Genomic DNA, 14,213 nt, shown 5'->3' with positions numbered 1-14,213 from the left:
AGAGAGGCTATATTGAAATGCTGGAATCTGAGTGGGCCCAAACTCAGCGTAAATGTAAATATATCCATAGCACATGAACTTGGGCACCCTTTTATCTATGAACCAGGCTTACCAAATAGGGTTGTAGTAAAACTTAATGAGAAAAAATGCATGAAAAGTGCCTAGATATGGGAATATCTAAATCTTGTGCCAAGTTTTCAGTGTGGATGTGTGTGTGTTGTGTGTTGTGTTTTGTGTGTGAGTTTGTGTGTGTGTGTGTGTGTGTGTGTGTGTAGGGTAGGATAAACCCTCAATTTCACCTTCCCGGGTTTCTCAAGATCTTCCTTTCCCATTCCCAGCCCCCTCCACCCCAAAAATCCTCCTGGGGACCTGACTCAGCTACTGGGCAGCTGCCTCTGCCTCGGGGCAGCAGTCCAGGATTGTCCAGGGAAGGGCTGAAGGCCTGTAATGGGCCAGCTCTTCCCCTCCCCAACTCCTTCTCTCCCTTTCTTCTGCCCATAGTTCTGCTGAATCTGGCTATTTTCTCTGGCTCCTCATACACAGAACACTGCTGCTAATTTTATGCCCGAGCTCTGATACAGTGTAATTTGAGGCCAGACACTGTCAGCAGTGGGCCCCGGTCCTGCCGCTGCTGTGATTCCTGTGTCCCTCACCCCCACCACTGGTCTCCCGCCGCCGCCGCCGCCGCCGCCGCTGCTGCTGCTGATGCTGCTACTGTGGTGAGAGAATGAGGCAGAGGAATTGCCAGGAAGAGAAGCCAAACCCTGCACACATTCCAAGCAGCACATTTGTATTGAGTCTTTCTGAGTAGGTACAAAGAAATGCCTGAAGTGACCTCTTGCATCTTTAGAACTGACTTGTGATAACCTCCCCTCTCCACAGCCTGTGGGAAAAACTCACACACAAGTTATTCAACTGTTCGCATTGGTAGCTCCCAGTCCAGGCAGTAACGCTCACATGTTTCCTTCACAGAAACAAGTTTGCAGGCCCGCCCTTCCCACCAGGTTACTTTGAATGTACACCCAAACCTAACAGCTCAGAGGTTTGATGACAAGAGGTCGGAAGGAAGAAAACTGCAAGTGTCAGCAGGAAGCAAATGACAGTGAAGTGACATTCTGACAGTGAGGTGCCAAAGAGAATGCTGAAACCAGAGGCTCAAGGACTCAAAGACAAATGCTAGGGTCTTTTCTGGTGGCCCAGTGGTTAGGGATCCAACTGCCGATGCAGGGGACATGGGTTCAATCCCTGGTCCGGGAAGATCCCACATGGTGTGAGGCAACTAAGCCTGGGTGCAGCAACTACTAAGCCTGCATCCTAGAGGTACAGCTCCTAAAGCCCCCAGCCCCCAGAGCCCGTGCTCGGCAACAAGAGAAGCCTCCGCAATGAGAAGCCCAAGCACCACGAGGAAGAGCAGCCCCTCTTCACTGCAACTGGACAAAGCCCTCGCACAGCACTGAAGACCCAACACAGTTGTAAATAAATGAATAAGAAAGAAAATGGAAGACACTGAAGCTATATATTAAAATAAACAAACCAGGGGCCACCCAGAGAAGGGGCATTGCTGCATTATGAAGGTTTACTAATATCCATTCAATAGGCTTCCCCAGAGGCTCAGCGGTAAAGAATCTGCCTGCAATTCGGAAGGTTCCATCTTCGGGTCAGGAAGATCCCCTGGAGGAGGAAATGGCAACCCACGCCAGTATTCTTGCCTGAAGACCTGAGTGCATGCATGCACTAATACCCATTCATAACCGTCTTCAAGGAAATGTTCAATACTCTCAGAACATATCTGAGGGCTGCCAGTCCTGAATGAGGACTAGATCTTTTTTTTTTTAGGACTAAATATTAATGTCACAAAATGCACAACAGTTTTCAAACCTTTCTCATTCAAGTGCTGCAGGTCCGCAAGATAAAATGAAGATACCCACCTCTAAGTAGCTGTTTATCAGGGCTAAGAGCTCCAGTGGCAGAAACAGGAGCATGATGATGGTCAGGGGCTGGGGCAAGACTGGAAGATGGCCCTGGAGCTCATCTTACAGGAAGTCAGCAAGTGTCCACTGCCTGGAATAATGACTCTCCTAAGGAAGAGAAGGAAAATCCCAGATTAGACTGAGCAAGGTTCCTGGGGATCCCTCGTGTACTGAATTCCCCAGTCCTGACCCACATGTGTCTCTCTTTGTAATTTATGAGGGGAACCTCACTGACCTCCTCCCTGAGCCATAAATAGCCACCTGGCAGGCCCCAGGAAGCAACATTTGAAGACAAGCAGGGTGTGGATGAAGCCAACTAGACAGCAAGCTCCCTGAAGGCAGAAGGGCCCTGCCCTCCTCTGTGATGTCTCAGCAAGCAGCAGAGCTGGGTCTGGAACTTAGGTGCCCTGGCTCTGACACACCTGAGTTATGTAACCTCTCTGATCATCAGTTTCCTTGTTCATTTTTCTAAATGGAGATGATTATACCTGTTTCATAGGATTATTGCCTTATTCATTTCTCAAAATGTAGTGAGCACTTACTATGTCCCAGACACCTACTCTGTGCCCAGCTTCAATGAAAGCCATTGTTCTCTTGAAACCTTCTGTTCAGTTCAGTTCAGTTCAGTCGCTCAGTCATGTCTGACTCTTTGCGACCCCATGAATCGCAGCACGCCAGGCCTCCCTGTCCATCACCAACTCCCAGAGTTCACTCAGGCTCACGTCCATCGAGTCCGTGATGCCGTCCAGCCTTCTCATCCTCTGTTGTCCCCTTCTCCTCCTGCCCCCAATCCCTCCCAGCATCAGAGTCTTTTCCAATGAGTCAACTCTTCACATGAGGTGGCCAAAGTACAGGAGTTTCAGCTTTAGCATCATTCCTTCCAAAGAAATCCCAGGGCTGATCTCCTTCAGAATAGACTGGTTGGATCTCCTTGCAGTCCAAGATGGGTTAAATAAGTTGGTGAATGCCAAGTACTCAGTATAATGCCTGGCACATGGAAGATGGACAGTAATTGATGGACATCATTGATTAATGTTGATGATAATTTCCTTGATATGGCTTGATCCCTTCTTGGTCTATCTCCCCCTGCACAGGTCACTCTCCTCTGACTTAAAACTTATTACAGCAAATTCTATTTTTCCCCCGTATATGTCATCCGCTGTCACTGCACTTGAGTTGTGGAAACCACTCTGTGCCTAATCAAAATCATTGATGGAAATTGACCACCAGGGGACGCTGCGACCTAGAAACCCAGTTCCCACTCTGCAGCGCCACCTGGAAGAGGAAATATCGTAAGTCACAAGCAAAAGGACCGGCCTAACAAGAGGGTCAAATAGTGAGAGCTAGCTTGGCAAAGCCGGAGAAGGCAATGGCACCCCACTCCAGTACTCTTGGCTGGAAAATCCCATGGACGGAGGAGCCTGGTAGGCTGCAGTCCATGAGGTCGCTAAGAGTCGGACACGGCTGAGCGACTTCACTTTCACTTTTCACTTTCCTGCATTGGAGAAGGAAATGGCAACCCACTCCAGTGTTCTTGCCTGGAGAATCCCAGGGACAGACGAACCTGGTAGGAGACCGTCTATGGAGTCACACAGAGTCGGACAAGACTGAAGCGACTTAGCAGCAGCAGCAGCAGCAGCTTGGCAAAGCGCTGCTTGCTGAACTCCACAGCCAAATCTCCAGAAGCCTCATCAGCCAGAATCTGAGCAGAATTCATAAGAAGAAGCCCCTGAGGCTTAAGGATCCGGAATCTCCTCCCCTTTGATCACAAATATGATAATGGCTAAGATACTCAGAGTTTACTGTTTAACCAACCCTCCATCACAAAATTGCAAAAGTACGTGAGTTAGCACTTTCAATGCCCTAACTACAGTGTTTGGCTCAAAGTCCAGCTCAATACATGTTGGCTCTGATTATTGTTACTTAATCCTCATTCCAACCCCTATAATATGTCATTATTTTCCCCCTGCTCTTGAGATAAGGAAACTGAAGCTCTATGGGATTAGGAGACTGAACCAAAGTGACTTAGTGGATGAGTGATGAAGTAAGATTTTGACCTTAAATCTGGCTGATTTCAAACTCACACTGTCAATAAATGTGCTGGACTGGCTAATTCATTCATATATTCACTTCACAAGCATTTAGCATCTCTTCTGTACAGGTGGAAAGGATACAGAGATGAATCCAGCACAGTAGTTGCCTTCATGGAACTCACACTACTGTTGAAGTACACATGTGTGCATACACACGAGCACACACATGCATGCATATGCACCCACACACAAGTGAACATACACAGATAGGTGCACCCATGCACACATGGAGACATGCACACACATGCATGCATGCCCACATATACACTCAGGCATTCAGAGCAGAGCACAGGTTGGGGGGAAATCAGGAGATACATGTTAAGAATCCAGTTTCCCTGATTCTATACCCAATGCTGTCTTCAGCCTCCAGGGGATTTCAAACACAGATGTCTCCAGGGGCCTGGCAGGTATCTTCAGTGTCGGCTGGAGCCTGGATGGAAAGCTCAAGGGGGTGGGGCAAACTGTGGCTTAGGGTCTGCCTTCCATGCTGTCACCTCTGGCACAGAACTGCAAGGACTCTAAGAATCTAACTGTGCACCTGGCCCTCCAGCTCCCCATGAAGGTCTGCTGGTCAAGCCAGAACAGAACTGTCTTGTTAGCAGCTTGTTGGCTCGCTCTGCAGTCGTAAGAATTTCAAGGCAGAAGAACAGAACTGTCTTATTAGCAGTCATGAGAACTTAAGCACACAGTACACGGGCTTCCATTTGTCCTACTGCTCCAGTCCCCGCAGGGTCGGTGTCGGTGAGCAAGGCATGGGGACTTGTAGGCCCCAGTAATCCTCTGGACTTCATTCAAAGAGGAAAGAGAATTCACGAGAGTGTTTAAATAAAGAGTGATGTAATCTGATTAATGTTTAAAAAGGATCCCTTTGTCTGCTGCTCAAACGGAGGCTCCCAGGAGGTGGTATTAGAAGTAAATAGACTATGTGCCCCATTCTAACAGCGTTTTAAGAATTGGCTTTATTGAGGTATAATTTACATATGATAAAACTCACCAACTTAGGGACTTGCCTGGTGGTCCAGTAGTTAAGAATCTGCCTTATAATGCAGGGGATTCGGGTTTGATCCCTGGTCAGGAAACTAAGATCACACATGCCGAGCAGTAACTAAACCTATATGCTTCAACTAGAGAGCGCTCGAGCTGCAGTGAAGACCCAGCACAACCAAACAAACAAAACACTCACCAAGTTCGAGTGTATAATTCAACGAGTTTTGACAATTATGTAGCCACTGCATCACAATCCAGGAGATTTCCATTATCCCTGAAAAACTCCCAAAAGATCATGCCCCTTTGCCATCAATCTCCTCCCTTCCCCACCCCAGGCCCTGGCAACCACTGATCTGTGTGCTATCATTCCACTTTGCCATTTCTCAAATTTCATATGAATGGAATTAATTATAGAGTATGCGGTCTTCTGTGCCTTTCACAGGGTATAATTCATCAGTGTTGATGTGTATACATCAGTAATTATTCTTCTTATCACCAAGTAGCAGTCTATAGTAGGAACATACCATAATTTGGCATCTATTCACAAGTTGATGGGCACTGGGGCTGTTTCCAAGTCTGGAGTTATTAAAACAAAGTTGCTGCAAACATTCAAGCACAAGTGCTTGTGTGGACATGAGTTTTCATTTCTCTTGGGTAAATATTTAAGAGATGCTGGGCCGTTTAATACTTGCATATTTAACTTTGTAAGAAAATCTCCAAAGTGGTCACACCATTTTGCATTCCTGGCAGCCAGTGTATTAAGAGGCAGATGTTTGAGGTTCCAGGTCCACACTGGCTCAGGGAGGGGGGCTCCATCTGTAAAGACCAGGGGTCTAAGTGCAGCTATAGCCTCTGGGTTACTTATTATCTCCTCTCAGCTCCAAACTTACCCTTCTGAGGACTTCCCTGGTGGTCCAGAGGTTAAGACTCCACACTTCCAACGCAGGGGGCACAGGTTTGACCCCTGATCAGGGAACAAAGATCCTGCATGGGGCACAACCAAAAAATAGAACAAACAAATCTACCCTTTTATGCCCAGCTTCCTAGAGCTGGGGTTGGGTCTCCAAACCACTTTTCTGCTTTGCCAGCTGATTCCCAATAGCTTCTGCGAACAGGGGCTACAGAGGGAGAGGAGGAAGGCATTCGCTCCTTCATACGTCTTCACTGTACCCAGCAGTCTTGCTGCCCTGGGAGCCGTAGTTGGTCCCAGTAACCACTGACTCTAGTTTCTAGTTCTTTCCACATTCCCAGGATGAGGTTCCCCACTCCCTCCTCAGAAGTCTGAAGTTCTGAGTCCCAGCTCCCTGAGGACCCTTCTCCAAGCTTCTAAGACACCAGCCCCAGCTGGGCACCAATACTCCCTCCACCAGCTCCCTCTGCCAGGCTTCTAAGTCATGACAACCCCACCCTCTTCCTCCTATTCCCACGGCTATAGGAAGCAGTTACTATCTGGTTACCTCAGTGTCTCCTTTTGTCTCTCCAGTCTTCTGAGATCCATTCAACCAATCCCCTATATTAAATTCTCACTGTTAAAATAATTTGTCTACTTCCCCCCCAATACTCAGGCAGCCTCACAGGCCACAAGTCTAGCTCCCAGCTAGAATATCTCCAGGGAAGCAGGATGGTCAGGCAGGAGGAGTCTCATGCCTGGGGCAAAGGGACAGGCCCTCAGACAACTCATGTAACCACTCTGAACATCAGCTTCCTTATCTGTAAAAAAAAAAAAAACACCCAGCTGGAGCCTGATCTAATCAAGGGTTCAATAAATATTTGAGGAGGAAAATGTGGGAAGGAGATATTTTATATTACAGACAGCTGCTCAAGTTGGACATGTTACAAATTTTATTCCAAGACCCTCCAGGGAATGCAAATTCCTCTCCCTCTTCACTCTGTTCTTGACTACAGAATGCTCTAGAATCCATTTTCCTCTTCTTCCTTTGGCAATGAAGTCCATAAGAAGTTGGACTGGACTCATGGCCCTCTGGTAGAGGTATCCTTTCCCAATCTATCTTGCAGCTACATGTGACTGTGTGACCAACAGCTCATCAGTGGGATGGGAGGGGAAGCCATGGGCACAACTTTCAGGCTGCACCCTCAAAGGAAGAAGGCACGTGCTCCACCTTCCTCCTCCCCTTCCTGCTAGCTGGAGAGGCCTGCAGTGGAGAATGTATGGCTCAGGGAACTTGGGTCTCCGACCAGACTGCATAGCTTACATTCAGATTGTCCATGGGAAAGAAGGAAACCTCTGTTGTGTTCAAGCCACTGAGATTTTGACCTTCATTGCAGCAACGAAGCCTGTGTCCTACTATATCCATTAGAGCAGTGTTGGCAAACGCGTTTTGTGAAGGGCCAGATAGTAAATATTTTAAGCTTTGCAGGGCGCCAGTCTTGGGCAGTCACAACTACTGGATTCTGCTGTCACAGCATGAAAGCATGTCATAAACAATAAATAATTGAATGGGTGTGGCTGACTTCCAATACAACTTTATTTACAAAAATAGGTCGCAGACGTGGCCCTCGGCCCGTACTTTGCAGATCCCTGCACCAGACTTAGGAGCCAAGAGTCTCCCTGTTAACAGTCCACAGAGTGAGAGCTGAGGAGAGCTCAGGTGGAGAGGAGGCTGAGCAGCTGCCCAAGTGTGTGCCCTCCCTGACCCAGGGCCCCCTCCTCCCTGGGGGGGGGGGGTGGTCTACTGCTGTTTCTTGGTGCCACCATGGTGTCACTGCCTTTCAAGGAACTCTGCCCCAGGAAGGAAGGGCTCCTCTGATGGTGGTTTGTACAGCCTGGCCATGTTGGAAACTGACATTTCTTTTTAATGATTCCATTTCCTTTCACATTTTTTTTTAATTGAGGTAGAATTAATTTGTGACATTATTTAAGTTTTAGGTGTACAATATAGTGATTCACGATTTTTAAAAGCTGTCCTCCATTTATAGTTATATTCCCTGTGTTGTACAATATATTATTGTTGTTGTTTAGTCACTAATTCATGTCCGACCCTTTGCGACCTCATGGACTGTCTGCCAGGCTCATCTGTCCATGGGACTTTCCAGGCAAGAATACTGGAGTGAGTTGCCATTTCCTCCTCCAGGGGATCTTCCTGACCCAGAGATCAAACCCAGGTTTCTAGCATTGGCGGCAGATTCTTTATAGTATTTTGTACTCTTCATACCCTACCTCTACCTTGCCCCTCCCTCTCCCCTCTAACTTGACTTTCTTGAAGCACCAAAGGGAAGCCTCCCTCGCCCAGGCTCTCCCTCCAGCCTGAGCGCCCGCAGCCTTTATGCTTCCTACACATCAGCTTGGCCTCTTCATGCCTTCTCCCCATTTCCCTCCCACTGCTGTGATTCTATGGCTTTTCCTCATTCTTGTAATTCTTTGCATCACCTAAGCTGGTCAAAGACTTTCTCTGAAGACTGGGCAGCCTCTCTCCCAGCTCCTGGGAGCTGCAGGTCTCTGTGAGAGTGCCTTCTAGCCTTTCATCTCTTCCTGCTGAGGATTATGCACCATGAACACATTTAGGTCAAGGACTGTGTCATACTCATCTATGAGTCTCCAAAGTCCAATGTCCAAAGCAGGACCAACAGAAGCTGGTGAGAAGAAGGATGTGAAGAAGGGGGCAATCAGATGCAGGCCAAGGAGACCACTGAGACTGGGCTTCCTGTCCCAGGAACTGCCCTCTCTCTGGGCCAGGCTGGGACCCTGGTGACTGAGGTAATGTGTTTCCTCCACCTCAAGGCTCCACCTTCTGTGCTAAAGGAAGCACTTCCTCTCTCCGAGCCCACAAGGTGCAAGAGCTTCCCAGAGCACCCCATCACCTGGAAATGCAACCCAGGAACTGGACGGCTTTGCAACATGCGGTCTGAGAAATTCCGTAACTGCCCTTCCATCCTCTTACTCTTTGGTGGTCTCCACCATCCCTGATGGGACCTCCTGCCAGGGTGAACAGTGGCACCCTTGGTGCATCTACTCCACGTCTCACATGGCGCCCCTTCTCCAGCCCTGGCCTCTTCTGATGCCCACGAAGTTGCCTTTGTTCCCTGGCACCACCTCTCTGGCATCTCCTCCTATGAGTCTGGAGGCTCCATCCCAAGCTCCTTGCCATCTGCTCCCTCACCCCACTTCTCACCCTCCACGCTCTCTCTGGCTGTGGGTTTCATCTACTCCCTGCCTCCAGGACCATGTACACACTGCTGGTTCCCCCGACTCCCTGGAGTTTCAGGCCTGTGTGTCCCAATGCCTCCTGGACATTCCATCTAGGTGCCCCCAGCTCCCCAAAGGTGGCCTCCCTCTCTCTTCACAGTGGATCCTCCTCACACATTCTGTCTCCGAATTCACCAAAGCCAGAAACCTGGGAGTCACTGTGGCTTTCTCATCCCCCTCTAGCTGCTATATCTTACTGGTTGGGAATGTATTTCACTGCCCAAGTTCCCTCCAACTTCCCCCACCTCTTCATCCCTACAGCCTGGACTTTATTACGGTTCTAAAATTTTAATAATGTTTGACAGTGCTGGGTCTTCATTGCTGCATGCATTCTTTCTCTAGTTGCAGAGAGCAGAGGCTACTCTCTAGTAGTGGTGCGTGGGGCTTCTCTTGTTGAAGCACAAACTCTAGGGCATTCAGGCTCCAGTAGTTGCAGCTCCCTGACTCTAGAGCACAGGCCTTGTAGTTGTGGCACACCTGCTTAGTTGTCCCCGTGGCATGTGGAATCTTCCCGGACCAGGGATTGAACCTGTGCCCCCTGCATTGGCGGGCAGATTCTTAACCACTGGACCATCAGGGAAGTCCCCAGTCTAGTCTTAAATCAGACTTCCCTCCTGTCTGGCCTGAGTTATTTCAACAGCTGCCTAACTGGTCTTCCTCCATCTCAGCTCTGCAGTTTATCATCCACACTGGCTCCAGAGAGCCCTTCCCTAAATATATCTGACTCTCAGCCTTCCAATCCTTCTGGCTCTCAGGACACTGAGCCCAGATCACTTCCATTCAAGCCAGGCTCCATGCAGCCCAAGTCAGGCCTCATTCCCCTCCTCGCCTAACTCCAGTTCATGTTGCAGGTCAGTCCCCAGTCGTGTCCATAGCTTCTCTGCTTGACCGACTCCTATTTCTACTGACTCTGTGTACCACCTGAGGAAAGGTGCTGCAAGGATGAGAAACGCCTGCTCTACTCTTCTGCAGCCACACCTTTCCACCCCTACCCCAGCCCGCTGGGCCCTGCGGTGTCCCATACGGGGCAAGTTCTGCCCTTCATTCCCCTCAGACCACAGTGGCAGTCTTCCAGGGAAGGTTGGAAGGCATGGGCATGACTAGAGGGAGTAGGGGGCTCCTTGCCAGCTGTCTTGGGCCGGACGCATGGCCCCCTGCAGGAATTTTCTCCCATATATGAGCCCTCTTTTCCAACTCTCCTCCCTACCCAGTGACTCTGACTGCACCTGTTACTTCTTCTTGTCCTTCTGTCACCATGTGAACAAAAGATGTAGACATTTATTTCACAACAAAAAGGAAAATTATGAAGCCCTTGTCCTGTCTTTCTCAACCCCAAAGGAATTACTTAAACCCTTTTCATTATTTCCTTTAAATGTCTCTATATTTCTAAATAAAAAGCTTATATTTCTATTTTTGATGGACCTAGAGATTATTATACTAACTGAAGGAAGTCAGAGAAAGACAAATATCATATGATATCACTTATATGTGGAATCTAAAAAAGTGATACAAATGAACTTATTTGTAAAACAAAAACAGACCCCAGACTTAGAAAACAAACTTATGGTTACCAAAGGGAAAGGCAGAGGGGAGGGATAAATCAGGAGGTTTCGATCAACATACTACTCTATGTAAAACAGATAGTCAGCAACGACTTCAATTCAGGCACTCGCTCAGTCCTGTCCGACTCTTTGCAACCCCATGAACCACAGCACGCCAGGCCTCCCTGTCCATCACCAACCCCCAGAGTCCACCCAAACCCATGTCCATCTAGTCAGTGATGCCATCCAACCATCTCATCCTCTGTAGTCCCCTTCTCCTCCTGCCTTCAATCTTTCCCAGCATCAGAGTCTTTTCAAATGAGTCAGCTCTTCGCATCAGGTGGCCAAATTATTGGAGTGTCAGCTTCCAACATCAGTCCTTCCTGTGAACACCCAGGACTGATCTCCTTTAGGATGGACTGGTTGGATCTCCTTGCAGTCCAAGGGACTCTCAAGAGTCTTCTCCAACACCACAGTTCAAAAGCATTAACTCTTCGGCGCTCAGCTTTCTTTATAGTCCAACTGTCACATCCATACATTATTGCTGGAAAAACCATAGCCTTGACTAGACGGACCTTTGTTGACAAAATAATGTCTCTGCTTTTTAATATGCTGTCTAGGTTGGTCATAACTTTCCTTTCAAGGAGTAAGCAACTTTCAATGTATTAAAACTTTTTAAGTTTGGAAGCTTTGGGGACCTTCTCTTTGTTGCTGGTCTTCTGAGGTTATATGATGATGTTTGTGGTATGGATTATTTCTTGTTCACTTTACTAGTTCCAAATAAATCAACTCAATCTGGATACTCACGATCTTTGGTTTGTGGAAACTTTCTTTAACTATTTCTTTGATAATTTTCTCTGCTCTCTCTCTCTTTAATTCCTCTGTGTCAAATGTTAGACCTCCTGGACTGTTTTTCTAAGTCTGTTTTTCCCTCTCATGTGTTCCGTCTCCAATTCTTCCTATATACTCTAGAGACATTTCTGTGACTTACTTCCCAAAACTGCTACCGAAACCCTTATCTTGGCTGCCTTTGGTTAAACTTCGAGTTTTCTCTCTCGTGCTCTGATTGTTCAGCAGTCACAGCTTCCTATTCTGGTTTTATGAATTGTGTCTGTCAGCTTTTGCTGTGAAACACCCACAAAAATCGCAGTCGCACACAACAAGAAGCTATGTATTTATTTGACTGCTTCCAGTCTTACTCGTGGTTATATGGGATCTTCACTGTAGCATATGGGATTTAATTTCCTGACCAGGGATTGAACCCTGGTCCCCTGCTTTGAAAACGTGGAGAATTAGCCACTAGACCACTGGTGAAGTTCAGCAATTTATTTTGCTCCTGCCCTGTGGCTTGACTGAAGTCATTCTGATACAATGATTCTTTTTTTTTTTTTTTGACAGCACCATGCAGCTTGTGGGATCTTAGCTCTCCAATCAAAGATCAAATACGGGTCCTCGGCTGTGAAAGTGCAGAGTCCTAACCATTGGAATGCCAGGGATTCCCCAGTGATTCATTCTAGAATCCAATGTAGTGGGGCAATGTTTTTTCAATTTCTTTTATCATTTTAGTTTGATGTCTCTGTTTCACATGGGTGGCTTTCTTCAGTTGTCTGATGGTCTTTGGTTGTTCACTAGCATTTAAGACAAACACGCTAAGGCTGATCAGGCTCTGATCAGCTCTGCAAGGGTGGAGATGGCATGTGGACTGACAGGTGCCTATTTGGGTGTTGGGGCAGGGAGGCAACTATCTTGTTGGGAATATTCACAAAGTTAGCATGCATAAGTCATTTTCTGTAGTAAATTTTCCAGTTACTTGCCTTGAAGCTGACCTTCTCTGCTTGGAATGTAGGAGTGGGCAAGGGTGGATTGGGAGTGGTAGGATCAGGAGGATGTTCTGACCATTTGGAAAGCAAATTTCCAGCTAATGCCATTTTCACCCCCAGGTCTTGTCCCTGTCCTCAGTCATGTTGGTGGCCTTGGTGCCCAGGAATCTCCCCTTCATGGTCTCCAGAGAATAAACATCTTTCATGAGGCTCAGTGGTAAGCCCTTGCCTGCTGGCTTCTAACTTACCCCATCACCCCCTCCACCTGCACCCCTTAGGTCCTGGACTCTATTGGGGTTCTGGAGTCTCACTCATTTTCTTCTCACTGGAGTCCCCTTCTGTGTACTCTGGTTTCTGCTGCCTTCTGAATACCATCGTTCCAAACAAATCCCTCTTCTAAAGTGTGTTGCAATCTCTCGACTCTTGATGCTCCCTTCCTAGTCCCTTTGTCCTTGTGGGATTATACTGTTTATATTTTTTCTCTATAATGACATCTCGTGCTCAGGAGGGAGGAGAATCCAATGCTGCTACCTTTTTTCCTACAGAGTGGTTTATTGCTTTTTGTGTGTATAAGCATCTTTTACACAGACTATGCCCAGGGGACTTCTTTCTAACAACAACACAAAAATTAATCAAAGTATTCCCCTGAACTAAGAGGTCACCTGCTCCCAACTCCTCCAGGAATGAAGCATAGCATAACAGCCACTTTATTAAAATTTGCGATACATTTTTTTTCTTTCCTTTGCAGTATCCCTTTCATTTCATAGATGAGGAAACTCCAGCTTGGAGAGGGGGATGAACTGCCCCCAGTCACAGAGCTGAGCTGGGACTGGAGTTCTACTCTTCTCATTTCAGAGTGCCTGTGGCAACCCACTCCAGCGTTCTGGCCTGGAGAATCCCAGGGACGGGGGAGCCTGGTGGGCTGCTGTCTCTGGGGTCGCACGGAGTTGGACACGACTGAAGTGACTTAGCAGCTAAGCAGCTTCTCCATCACCCAACCTGTGGCTCAGAGCTCCCTCTGATGAAGAACACAGATGCAGGGGCTATGAGTTGGCCTGGTGCTTTACCTGGCTCCCTCAGCAATGCAGGCTGCAACAGCCCGCATGTTATACAAGGCAACTAAGACTCCCCAGATTGACATGCCAGCTTCCCTGGTGGCTCAGTGGTAAAGAATCTGGGAGACATAGGTTCGATCCCTGGGTCGGGAACATCCCCTGAAGAAGGAAATGACAACCCACTCCAGTATTCTTGTCTGGAAAAACCCATGGACAGAGGAGCCTGGCGGGCTACAGTCCACGGGGTCAGAGTGTCAGACACAACTGAGTGACGAACCCACTACCACCACCAGCGTGACATACGCCACGTTCTCAAGGGGTAATGCCCCGTCCACAAAGGGCTGACCTCAACCATCTCTTGATGATTCTCCTGCAGACATTTCTAACTCTTACAAATTTAAAGATGGTTTTCCAATGGACCCAACTTGAGCAGCCAACAAGCACCCAGCACCATGGAGACCATGAAGCAACAAACACCTGGGAGGGGATTTTCCTTTGGGAGACTCACCTGCCCTGGCCCAAGGGGATCCAGAGGCCTGGAGA

This window comes from Capricornis sumatraensis, chromosome 4, assembly GCF_032405125.1.
Source record: "Capricornis sumatraensis isolate serow.1 chromosome 4, serow.2, whole genome shotgun sequence".
Classification (NCBI taxonomy): domain Eukaryota; kingdom Metazoa; phylum Chordata; class Mammalia; order Artiodactyla; family Bovidae; genus Capricornis; species Capricornis sumatraensis.
The sequence above is the reverse complement of the archived record's forward strand: the minus strand, read 5'-3'. Positions refer to the sequence as shown.